Source organism: Ursus arctos, unplaced genomic scaffold (assembly GCF_023065955.2).
Source record: "Ursus arctos isolate Adak ecotype North America unplaced genomic scaffold, UrsArc2.0 scaffold_23, whole genome shotgun sequence".
Lineage (NCBI taxonomy): Eukaryota > Metazoa > Chordata > Mammalia > Carnivora > Ursidae > Ursus > Ursus arctos.
The window spans coordinates 39,823,879-39,837,591 of record NW_026622908.1 but is presented as its reverse complement, the minus strand read 5'-3'; positions in this window follow the sequence as shown (position 1 = coordinate 39,837,591).

Sequence of the window (13,713 nt, the reverse complement as noted above, 5' to 3'; positions counted from 1 at the left end):
GCCCTGCTGTAAATGTGCTTGCTTGGCCACGCTTGTCTCCTGGTACACTGCCCATCACTGTTTCCCCTACGGCTGACTCAGCCCCCCAGGCCCTCATCCCTCTGGTAAGGTCCACACTCTGAAGGTGTACACATTGTCTTCCAGGTGGGACCCTGGGGCTCTAGTTGAATCAGGGAAACCTGGAGACGGTAGGTAGCCCACAGCTCTCCTGAAAAAGCCACAAAGCCCTGGGACAGCTCACAGCAGCTCAGACAGCAGGATTTCCAGGACAAAGTGGACAGAGCTGAAATTATGATAACCCACTCCACCTCCTGGAACATCGGGGGACTTGGCGTTCCCCGTGTGCAGATATGCCTCCTGCACCCCCAAGAATTTCTGGGCCATTGTAGGATCCAGTAGATGGTCAAGGGCCACCAGCCCTCCCTCTGCTACTATTTCTCGGCAGCACTGACCTCATGACTGACAAGGGGCACCTAGGATGGCGTCTTCACCAGCCTTGAGCAGGAAGACAGGACCAGGACTGGGAGGCAGGCCACCTGCATCCAGCTCTGCTTCTGTAGATCTGGAGGTCTTGGGACCAGCGACTTGGTCCTATCCCTGCCTCAAAACTCTGCCAGCAACTCTGACATGCTCTGACTCCTGTGGCCCTCTCATCTCTGTGCTTAGATCACCTAGTTTCTGCATCTGCCTCCACCGGAGACAGCCCCTGACCTGCCCCAGCTGCACACACCCCCAACTGGCCCAACTGCTGGTGTTGACTCAGACAGCTCACACCATCTGCACAGAACCCATTTCCTCAGCTCTGGCCAGAGATTTCCTCTGCTCACCCCGTACTCTTGACCAAAGGGAACCCTACATTCCTCCCATTTTTAAGTCACCAGCAAGCGACTTCTGACCTGTCTCGCATCCCATCCTCTCACATTGGCCCTGAGCCTGAGTTTTGATACAGTCATGCCTCACTTCAGTGGTCTCAGATGCTGTACCAGTTTTGACCACAAAGTCCTATCCTCGGCCAGGATTGGTAGGGCCTTTGTGGCCACCCTTAGTTTCTCTACCTGTGGCTCTGAGCACGTCCTGGCCAGGATGGCACACTCAGGAGCTTTCTCAACTGCTTGGCCCTGGTAGAGAGCTCACCAGAAGCCAGCTTTGTTTCTGGGCTCTACCCTTGTATCCCAGGACCCACCCCTACAACCCAGGCTTTAGTCCACACCAAGCCCCTTCACTGGGCTCTTCTCTCCTTTCCCAAGAGTTTTAACAGCCCCTTAAAGAATAGATGTCCAATCAGTTCAGCTTTCATATCACATGGAGGCTGAATAATGGACCTCCAAAGATGTCCATATTCTAACACCTGGAACCCATGAATTTGTTACCTTACGTGGTAGAAGGGACTTTGCAGATGCGATTAATCTAAGGATCTTGAGATGGGAAGATTATCCTGGATAATCTGGGTTGGCCTCATGTGAATATAGGACAGAGGCAGGAGACCAGAGTAGGTAATAGGAGATGTGACAACAGAAACCAGAGTTTGGGGTGGTACAAGAAGGGACAACAAGCCAAGAAATACAAGCTGAAAAAGGCAAGGAAGCAGCTTCACCTCTGAAGCCTCCAGAAGAAACAAAGCCCTGCTGACACATTGCTTTTAGACTTCTGACCTCTAGAACTATAAGAAAATTGATTTGTGCTGTTTTAATCCACTAAGTTTGTGACAATTTGATGCAACAGCAGTTGGAAACTAATGGACATCCCTTATTCTCGAACTCCTCTAGGGGTGTCAAACTGGACCATAGGGGTTTTGTTTCCCCATGCTCTATTTTTTGGTGGGCATAGGGTTTTACTGTCTAAATCACCATAGGCCTCACCACTTCCTATTGTCTTATACCTGATCAGATTCACACAGGTATGTTACCTTATGGTCCTTCTAGCCATTAAGTTTGGAACTCCTAGACTACTCTTTGTTAAACCCCCAACTTACCTTCATATGTATTAAAAACTGTGTGATAAGAAGTAAACGAGAAACTCTGGATGGATCCCATTGCCCCCATTGTTCCTCTTCTTTTAGGAAAACCATCTAATGATGTTCTCTGAGATGTGACTGTCTCCACGTGGCTCATGTTGTAGTCATAGAACAGTGGCTGACTCTATGCAAAAAGCTGGAATCATAAGCTAGATGAAATTGAGCCTCAGTCTCCCTGACCAGCTCTAGTGAGGCCCGTTCCTGCTTCTTCTAAACTTTTTCCCTAACAGCAGCCTATATCCAGAAGCAAGTTCCATGAGCCACATCCATAGAAGAAACTAAACAGCCTGTCAGTGCCTGAATTGGTCAAGGTTTAGATTTAGGTGGTAAACAATGTTGAGTCTAGATGGGATGTCTGGAACTGTGGCAGCCATCTTGTGGCCCAACAGGGAAACCAGAGCAAGGATTAAGGCAACAACTGAGAGGGACATAGTGGAAAGATGGAACTAACCTGAGGTTTGATGATGTCATTGAGCCACTGATTTAACCAATCCTGAAGCCACCTACCTCTACTCTAGTTGTTAAGTGTGGGAGTTTCAACTTAAATCCTCCTTCCTCTTTAAGCCATTGTGAGTTGATTTTTCTGTGATCTGCAATTAAAGACATCTTAACTAATATATTTTTACAGCTTTTCTGAAATGTAGAAGACAGTTGCTCATACTTACAGTGTACAATTTGATGAGTTTTAACAGATGCACACACCCGTGAAACTATCAACACAATCAACATAATGAACATACCCATCACCACCAAACTTTCCTCACGCCCCTTCTTTGTGTGGACATAGGCTTCCATTTCTCTTGAACAAATACCAAGGAATGGAATGGTTAGGTTGTATATAAGGTATTTGCTTAGTTTTTTAAGAACAGCCAATTTTCCAAAGTGGTTACAACATTTCACATTCCCACCAGCAGTATATAGGAGAGTTCCAGTTGCTCCACATCTTTGCAAACACTTGGTATTATCCATACTTTAAATTTTAGCCAATGTAAGTGAATGCGTAGTAGTACATTATTATAGTTTTAATTTGCACTTCTCTAATGACTAATGATGTTAAGCAACTTTTCATGTGCTTATTTCCATTTAGATTTCTTCTTCAGTAAAGTATCTCTTCAAAAGTTTTGCACATTTTAATTTGTTTTATTTCTTATGATTGAGTTGAAATGTTTTTTTTAATGTATTCTAGTGAGAAATCCTTTGCCAGATATGTGTTTTGCAAATATTTTCTCCAAGTTTATAGCTTGCTTTTTTGTTTTTGTAACAGTGACTTTTGAATAGCAAAAGTTTGGGTCACGTGGGTGACTTAGGCAGTTAAGAGCCTGCCTTTGGCTCAGGTCATGATCCTAGGGTCGTGGGATGGAGCCCCTGGTTGTGCTCCCTGCTCAACAGGGATTCTGCTTCTCCCTCTCCCTCTGCCTCTCCCCACTGCTTGTGCTCTCTCTCTCTCTCTCTCTCTCAAATAAATAATAAAAATAAATAATCTTTTTTTAAAAAGTCACTGAAGAGCAAAAGAAACAAAACTTGATGAAGGCCAACTTACTGGGTTTTTCTTTAATAGTTCATGCTTTTTGTGTCTTATTTTATTTTATTTTTTCTTAGAGAGTGTGTGTGCACACATGAGTGGGGGGAGAGGCAGAGAGAGAGAAAGAGAAAGAATCTCAAGCAGACTCCTCAATGAGTGGAGAGACAGACACAGGGCTCCACCCCACTACCCATGAGATCACAACCTGAGCCAAAACCAAGAGTCCGATGTTCAACCAACTGAGCCACCCAGGCACCCTGTGTCTTATTTTAAAAATCTTTGCCAAACCAAAGGACACTAAAATTTTCTCTTAAGTTTTCTTATATAAATGTTATAGTTTTAACTCTTACATTTAGGTCTGTGCTCTATTTTGAGGTATCTGTAAACAATGTGAGGAAAGAGGGTTGAGATTAACTGCCTTTTGCATATGGATATCCAACTGTACCAACACCATTTGTTCAAAGATTTTTTTTCATCAATTAATTGTCTAGATGTCTTGGTCAAAGATCAAATGTCCCTGTGTGTCACCCTATTTTTGGACTTTCCATCCTGTAGCACTGATCTATTTATTTCTCTTTGCAGGAATACCACACCGTCTTGATTATTGGAAATTTATAATTAGCCTTGAACACAGACAGTGTAGATCCTTTAACACTGTTTAGCTTTTCCAAAGCTGTCTTGGCTAGTCTAGAGCCTTTGCATTTCCATATAATTTTAAAATCAGGGGCACCTGGGTGGCTCAGTCAGTTAAGCAGCCAACGCTAGATTTCAGCTCAAGTCATGATCTCAGGGTCATGAGACAAAGCCCTGCATCCGGCTCCCCACTGGGTGTGGAACCTGCTTAAGATTCTACCTCTCCCTCTCCCTCTGTCCCCCTCTCCCCTTCATGTTCGCTCTAATAAATATATTTTTTTAATTTATATTTATTTTAAATATATATTTTGATTCATATATATTTTAAATATATATATATATAATTTTAAACAAACTTGTAAATTTTGACCCCCAAAAAATGCTGCAGTTTTGGTTCGTATTACAAAAAAATCTATAGATCATATTGCAAATAACTGACATCTTAATAATATTAAGTGCTCCAATCCATGATACAGTTTTCCATTTATTCATATTCTTTAACTTCTCTCAGCAATGTTTTATAATTTTCAATGCATAGGCCTTGCCCATATTCTATCAAATTTATCCCTAAGCATTTCATATTTTTATGTCATTATTAATGATATTTTTATTTCAATTGCCAATTATCCATTGCTATTATATAGAAATACACTTTATTTTAGTATACTGATCTTGCATCCTGAAAATTTGCTAAAATCACTTATTAGTTCTGGTAACTTCTTTCGCAGATTCCTTAGGATTTGCTGTACAAACAAGCATATTGTCTGCAAATAAAGGCAGATTTCCATCTTCTTTCCTTTCTGGAATTCTTTCATTTATTTTACTTACATTATTACATTCCAATACAATGTTGAACAAAAGTGGTGAGAGTGAACATGGAAGGAAAGCATTTAGTCTTTCACAATTAAGTATGATGTTAGCTATAGTTTCTCCATAGATGTCCCTTATCAGTTTGAAGAAGTTCCTTTTTATTCCTAGTTTGCGGAGACATTTTTCATAGATGCTGTGGATGTTGAATTTTGTCCAGTGCTCTTTCTGTATCTATCAAAATGATCATACAGGGTTTTTTAGTCTATTAATGTGATGAATTATATTTATTATTTAAATTTAAATTCTATGATCCAGCAATTGCACTACTAGGAATTTACCCAAAGAATACAAGAGTCAGAGAAAGACAAATACCATATGATTTCACTCAGATGTGGAATTTAAGAAACAAAACAGATGCACATGGGGGAAAGAAGAGGTAAACCATAAAACAGATTCTCAACTATAGAGAGCAAACTGAGGGTTGCTGGAGGGGAGGTGGGCAGGGGCATGGGTTAAATGGGTGATGGTATTAAGGAGGGCACTTGTGATGAGCACTGGGTGTTGTATGTAAGTGATGAATCACTAAATTCTACACCTGAAACTAATATTACAGTATATGTTAACTAACTGGAATTTAAGTAAAAGCTTGAAACAAAAAAATAGTTAACCCCGAATAATAAAGTTAAATCAATTTTGCATTCTTGGGATAAACCCCACTTTGTCAAGATGCATTATCCTTTTTATATATTGTTGGATTAAATTTGATAAAATTATAGGGGCACCTGCGTGGCTCAGTTGGGTAAGTATCTGACTATTGATTTTGGCTCAGGGTCATGAGATCAAGCCCCATGTCGGGCTCCATGCTCAGCACAGAGTCTGCTTGTCCCTCTCCCTCTGCTCCTTCACCTGCTCTCTGTCTCATAAATAAATAAAATCTATAAAAATAATAATAATTGAATGTACTACTCTGAAGTCACAGTTTAACTTGGTGTCTTAAAAGAAGTTATAAAAACTACTGCTGGCCATCAGGAGGCCTAGGGCTACAGCAGACCCAGGAACTGGTGAGCTGAAGGGGCAAAGCACAGTTCCTCTCCTCCCCCTGCATGGAAGGACAGAAAACAGATTGAGGGAGCAGGAGGTCTCAGCCCAGCTGCTTCTGCTAGGTCCTGCCCATGGCCTTAGTGACCACCTGCAGCAGGTGGGGGGTGTCAGCCGCTTCCAGAAGATCCAGATGACTCTGGTGGTCCTCCCCCTGCTCTTGACATATTTGCACAATTTTTTACAGAACTTCACTGCCACCATCCCCACCCTCCACTGTCACCTGCCTGCCAACGTCAACCCCAACAAGGGCAAGACAGGCAGAGGCAGGCCAGGTCCTGCCTCCCCTTCACCGTCCTCCAGCAGGGACTGCCCTTTCCCAATAGCACAGAAGCCAGCAGCACGGGGGCCACAGAGCCCTGCATCAATGACTGAATCTATGACAATAGCACCTTCCCTTCCACCATTGTGACTGAGGTGAGGATACCTGGGCCACCACCTCCCTTCCAACTCTTGTGTCTCCACCTTACCATCCCCACACACAGACACAGACTATATGAACCTAACCTGAGTTTGTCTAAATGTGGAAAGGCACTGGAGCTATGAAGACCTTTGCCCAAAATGGACGTAAGGGAACTGTGGTTGGAGTTGCAAACTTTCTGGTATAGGAAATTATGGAAGCCCTCACAGAAAGCTGCTCTCTGCCCCTCTGCCCTCACCAGAGAGACACACTGCTCTGGGAGTCTAATATTCTGCTTTGGTTTCCCTGGGGGAGTGGACAATTCACACTCCCCTGGGGAGGTGATACAGAGGAAGAGAGAAAGGAGGTGTGTGGGTGGTGGAGGGCAAAGAATATTCCTAAGCAGGGAATATGGGGGCTCAGAATCCTAGAGACAAAAACAGTTTTCTGACTTCATCTAGAAAGAGCTTTCAGCAGCTGAGACCAGGAAATGGAGAGCAGCCAAAAACTAAGATGGGAAAGAGAACAGAGTTATGGGGGGGGGGGTCCTCTCATCTCTTGTGATCTAATGCCCCTCAAATACACACACACAACTATAGAGTCACCGTGGCCTGCTAAGTGGTTCATTCAGCTGAGTTCTGCACTTCGTAGCTGTCACATTGACCATGCTCTTAACATCTGTCCTAGTCAATGGTCTTTGGTTGCAAGGAAGAGAGGATCTCTTGAATCGGTTCATCGGAAAAAGGGATATTACTGTAAGGATACATAGATTTTAGGGAATCCACGGATGGGAAGCAAAGTGTGTCCAGCCTTGTGGAAACTGGAACTAGGACTTAGAGCACCAGAGGCATCTCTATACAATTAACTCTCTCCTCAGCCCATTTTGTCTGCATGTTTATCTTGTAAGATAACCACCAGTTCCAGATCTGCTCCATGATCTCTCAGATTTAGGGCCCACTACTAACCAGAATGTTTCTGTGTATCTTAATTCAAATTCTTAGAAAAGGCTCTGATTGGCTCTGTGAAACCACACTGATGAGCCTCCCCTTACCTGCAACTGGCTCAGGTGTTCACGCTTCATCTAATCATCATGCCGAGGCCCAATATAGTGGAATTATGTAGCCCACTGCTTATTAGTCAGGGATTTGCAAAGAAGATGCACTGAGAAAGGGCTATGGTAGGGCATAGTCCCCAAACTTGCCTAATGCAGCATCTGCCTGCACTAATCAAAGTTAAACCATACTCCCACTAGGCAGACCCAAGACACACTAAGCATAAGGTGCCTAAGCATGGCTAGTCCTCTTCCCTCTGAGGGGAGCAGGCATTATATGTCATCCCCCCATCAGGCATGGCTGTGGGGATTTTCTTCATTATTTGCCCGGCTCAATCAAGTTCTAAGACATCCTTGTCCACCCATCTTAATTTGTATGTTATCGATCCTTCCAATTCCGCTTCCCCATTTGCCTTCTTAAAACTCTACGTTCTGCTTTGCAAGGTTGACAATACTCCAGGATCTATCAACCTAGCTCTTGTTCTTCTGTTCAAAATAACAGGCAGTTGTTTGGGTTTTTTTAAGATTTTATTTATTTATTTGAGAGAGAGAGAGTGGGCGAGAGAGAGCACAAGTGGGGGATGTTCTCCCATTCCCTGAGATATAAGGAGATGCCAAGGATAATCCAATCCTCTTCCAGGAGGCATTGTGGATGTGACCATTATCCACCACCACACATGAGCATAAGGCACTAAAAGTCCTATTTCATTAGCACAGCCAGGATACCTCTTCCTTGAGCCAATAATGTCGAAGCCTGTGCCTGCACCGGAGAACATTTCATTAGGATAATGGGCAGCTTACATGTATAACCCATTGTGAAGCTGGACCTTCTGAATTGTGAAGCAAATGAAATGGCTCACAAGTTAACAGGGGCTGCTTAAGCAAGATGCCTAATTTCAGTGAAGACACAACACCCAGGCCACATGGCTGTATCTGGTAGGCACAACAACACAGGTCACCTGAGAGAAACAGGGCCTCGCTTGCCCCCTTGGAATGACCCGACAACCCAAAGGGATACTTCAGCACCCTGAATGCAAAGCAAAAGATAAATAAATATAACAAGAAAAAGACGCTGGGTATGGGTGTATGGGTTATAATAAATTCCTGCCTGAGCTCTTCTCCTTGTTTTCTTCTCAATTAAAATGTCCTGAGCAATAACTAGCAGCTTCCATCTGAATTATATTAGTCAGAATCCTTTTTCGCAAATGGCTGTAATTTAACTCAAGCTAATTTGAGCAGTAAAAGAGTGTATAAAGTCTCCCACAACCAAACCACAAGTTAGGCAGAGGAGGAGCTGGTTCTAGGGACAATGATAACCAAGACCATGGATGTCATCAGGACCCTTTCTGGCTCCCATCTGTGCTTCTCTTTGCATGCTTGGCATGTTCACTGTGCACAGGACCCTTCACAAGGTGGCCACTGACCATTCTGGGCTCAATCCTAATGACTTCCTCACCAGAGAGAAAAAGGGCTTCTGTTTCTCAGCTCCAAGACTTACTGGCTGGCTTGAGTCATGTGCCTACCCTTGGTCCAACGACTATAGGGCAGGGAAGGCATGAGTTATTATGATTGACCCAGCCTGAGTCTCCTTGTTCACTCTTATTCTGCACATGTGAACAGCCACCACACTACCTTTCTACCTCTTGGTTCCACTGCCTTTTGTTTTCTCTTTTTCTTCTTCTCTTTTTCCTGACCCAGTCTCATAGCATCTGTCATTTATCATAGCCTCTCTCAAGTTAGCAGTGCAGAGCCATCTTAGGCAGCAATTCTCTTAGTTACCCTCAAACCCAACACCGTTTATTCCAAGACATTGTTTCCCGTTGGTGATAAAGTATACGCGAAGCTCAGGAGCACACAGCAATATCTGATATCTGGGGTTTCAGGTGCACATGAAGAGAATACAGAGGGCAAAAGCCAATACTAACCCTCGGATGGTATAAGCCCCATGCAACTATCACTTTTGCAGATGACAAGCACCTTAGAGCAGACCAGAGGCAGAGAGATTCTTTCTGAGGATTCTGTATTCAGGGGTCAATTTCTAATCTGGACTACATATAGATTACATCACTAAACTGCATACAGATCTTGTTCTCTTTGCACTCCTCTGACTTCTTACCTCTTTCCTACATCCTCTTGTTTCTTATCCTTCCATTCCTCGGCTCCTATCTATCATATCCTTAACCCACTCACCACAGTGTGTCCCATGTGCCTCTCCACAGTCATATTCCATTCACATATTTCCATTAAAGTATTGTTAAAATTAATTCCCTGCCTAACACATCCCCATAATCTTTTTCAAATTAAAACTATATCAGAAAACACATAGAATTACAGAATAGCAGTTATTTGAATAAAACAGCAATAAAGTCCATTGCTCTTTGGAGAAAGTATTCAAATGTTGACATCCCAAATTCTACAACATGTGAATGTGTATATCTATGGTAAAAGTCCTACAGTAATAATTATATTCACAAATAAAGATTTATCTCCAACCAAATCAAAATTATCAAGTAACTACACTTGAAAGATGAATTCATTTGGACATATATTAACACATCTAGGGGGCATTCCCTAATTGTCCTGGTCATTCCAGCCCCTTTTTCTTTTTTCTGTTAACAAAAGAAATGACAATTTTAAAATCCACTCAAAAGTGTATAAAAATTAGGTCTTACTCGTAAAGGAAATGCCACATCTATTTATTATTTTCACTGAATTTTAATGGCACACCTGTCAGCAATATGATTTTTCTGCAGGTTCTAGAGCTGTTTTATTCCACCTAGAATGGAAGCACTTTCAAAGCAACAATTTTTTCTTTGTATTCATTAAAAAGAGCAATAAAATTTAAACTATCAGTTATAATATCCAATTGCTGTTTATTTCAGGACTGCAAATAACCACAACCCTCTCAAATTTGCTCATGGAACGTTAATGGAAGGATGCAAAAGTATTTCACAGAACCCAAGGTCAAGAACTTGAGCCCGGGGTGCCTGGGTGTTGCAGTCAGTTGAGCATCTGACTCTTGGTTTCGTCTCAGTCTGATCTCAGGGTCTTGAGATGGAGCCCCACATTAAGCTCTGTGCTCCATGGGGAGTCTGCTTGAGTTTCTCTCTCCCCCTTCCTCTGCCCCTCCCCCCTGCTCTCTTTCTCTCTCTCTCTAAAATAAATCTTAAAAAAAAAAAAAAAAAAAAAACCTTTGAGCCCAGCCTTGTGAGAGACTGAGATCAAGAAGCTGAAGGGAGCTCTCCATCCTTATTTCTCTGGCACTGACTGAGTTCTCACCCTGACTTCTCTCTGACTAGAGTACTTCATTCTCCTTTCTCCCTGCTCGCTCTCCCACTCTCTCATATTTCAACTCCACTTCTACATTGTGCCAAACTTGGCCCTCCCACCCTATTTTAGGTATCTTTATAAATCTTCCTTCTCTGAGTCACATTTCCAAATCTGTAATAAAAAAATATTCTGATTAGCTCAATCCAGCTCCTGGGTCAGGTTTCTTCAGCTATGACCAGAGAGGGTCAGTCAGGTTCAAGAGCCCTAAAGGAGAGTGAAGTGTTGGTGCCCAGGGAAGGGGGAGTAGTCTGAGCTGGCATCCCAAAGGCAACTGTTACATGTTTTGAAGTAATTTGAATCAATCTTGCCAGGAGAAAGTGATGAGAAAGATTGTGTGGCAGGGGAGGGAAGCACTCTTTATGTGCTGGTCCCAACTCAGGACCTTCAGCCCCACCAGGAGAGGGGTAGTGGGGCTTCCCTGGGGCCAGTCCAGCTCTCCTTGACCCAGCTCATCTTTCTTCACAGTGGGACCTTGCACGCACACACAAGACCTTGCCCCCAGCTGAGCCAATCCATTTTCATGGCAGGAACATTTATTGCAAGCTTGATGTTTGGGAACTTGGCAGACAGGCTGGTGCTGGATCAGGAGCAAAAGGCTCTCTAGACTGGACATGGAAGGGAGACTGGCATCACTGAAGATCCTGGGAGGGACACATGACTGATCCACCCAAGCCTGACCGTGTCTGGAAAGTCTGTGGGAATCACACGACAGTCCATCAGCACTTACCCTACCTCACTTCATTTCAATTAGTCCTCACAATACCGTTGTGAAGCCAACACGAGTGGCACTATTATCTGCACTTTGCCAATGAGAAAACTGAGGCTCGAGAGTATTAAATAACATATCCAAACTGTCTAAAGGAACCCAAGAAAGTTGTCAGCTGTGAGTTCTGAGGAGTGGAATTGGAAAGAAGAGAAGTTTTCACTTTTCATTAATATGTTTTTTAACTTTTATGATAATTCGTTATTTTATGACTGTAACAAGTATATATTTAATGTTTACTTTTTTAAAAGAAAAAAGTACAGTCACATAGCTAGAAAGTAACAAAGAAGGACAAGAATTTAGGTCACCTGACTCAGATCTACAACTTACTGTGAGTCCATGGGAAAGTTCCACAACCTCTCTTAGACTTGGTTTTTCCATCTATAAAATGGACGTGTTGGTCTAAAAAATAAAATTTGCAAATATTAGAAATGTCACAGCAGATCAAAGGTACTCAAAATCAGTTTTATTCCTCACAAAATATAAGCCATAGCCATTTTCCAAAGCATAAACATTGCAAAAGATTTTTTAAAAAATTAAAGATCACTATCTCTTGGGAGAGGTCTGACAGGAGTCACTACTGACCAACAGCCAAAGCACCAACCACACCTCAGAGCATCAGTTGCCAAGCCTTGGAAACTTGTTAAAAATTAGGTTTCTAGCTTACCTTACAGGACTTGACTGGGACTCATCATCCAAGTTGTTTTAAACACACCGCTATGATTCTGATGAGAGGGTGTGGAACCCTCCACAGAGGTGCTCTAGGATGTGTCAGAACCCTGGACAGCGGCAACACAACAAGCCTCCCAATACTCAGGGCCCTAACACACCAGCCCTCACCTTATCATTCCCCACTTTCTATCTCAGCACCCACCTAATGTCACATCTGGGCAGACTCACATGCATCTGTTAGATTGCCCAGGGCACCAAAGGCAAGACAGCCAGGGAAACAGCCCAGCGGAGGAAGCAATGTGCTCTCCATACATGTTTCCTCTCCCAGCCACAGGCTGGCCTACCAAAGGAGCAGATCTGGACCCATCTGCAGTTAGTGGTGTCTTCTGCCTTCACACCCAACTTCCCAGCCTACAGTGCTTGCCACTTCCTCCCAGGCATGGCTATGACTGGCATCAGCACCAACTCTCTGATGTTGAGTGAGAAGGGCCCTAGGAGGACCAGTCTCATGGGGACCCCCGAATCAGAGGGATTCAGTGGACCAGGAGACCTGACAAATTCAGACCTCAGCTCCTTCCTTGAGTGAAAACACAGTCCACCTCTCCCAGCATCCTTGCCTATCAGGGCCTCTCCTAGAGCAGGCAGCCCCCAAGGCAGAAAGAAACTAAGATTATGGCCTCTTTGGTGGTTCTGATCATTTAGGGCTGGAATCCATCCCAGATATCTAGGGATCCCTGAAAGGATGAACTGAGTAAAGACTTGATAGAGATTAGGTGGGGTTCTTTAAAGAGGCCAATCAAACTGTGAGCCTTTAATTCAGCATTCCTTTACTGAACACAATTTCTTTTTCTTTAAGATTTTATTTATTTATTTGACACAATGAGAGAGAGCAGAAGGAGGGGGAGCAGCTGGCAGAGGGAGAAGCAGGCTCCCCGCTGAGCAGGGAGCCTGAAGCAGGACTTGATCCCAGGACCCTGGGATCATGACCTGAGCCAAAGGCAGATGCTTGACTGACTGAGCCACCCAGGCACCCAAGTGAACACAATTTCAAAAAGCAGTTTGTGTCAGACCCTGCACTGGGAATACAAACTGAACAAGAGGACACTATCCATGACCTCAAAGAGTTAACAGTCTACTGGGGGAGACTGCCAAGTAGTTACAAATTAGTGTGCTAAAAGCTGTGATGGGGGCCATCCTGGGTGAAGTGGGAGCTCAGAAGTGGGAAAATCTCCCCAGAAGAAGTGACATCTAAGCTCAGAGTTAACTGAAAATTGAGGCAGAAAGTGAAAGGGAGTAGGGTTCTGGGACAGAGTTCTAGACAAAAAGAATAGAATACACAGTAGAATATACAGAGGCCAGAAAGTATGACCCATCGGAGGAAATAAAAGTGGTGTAGGATGGCCTGAGGGCAGGGCTCATT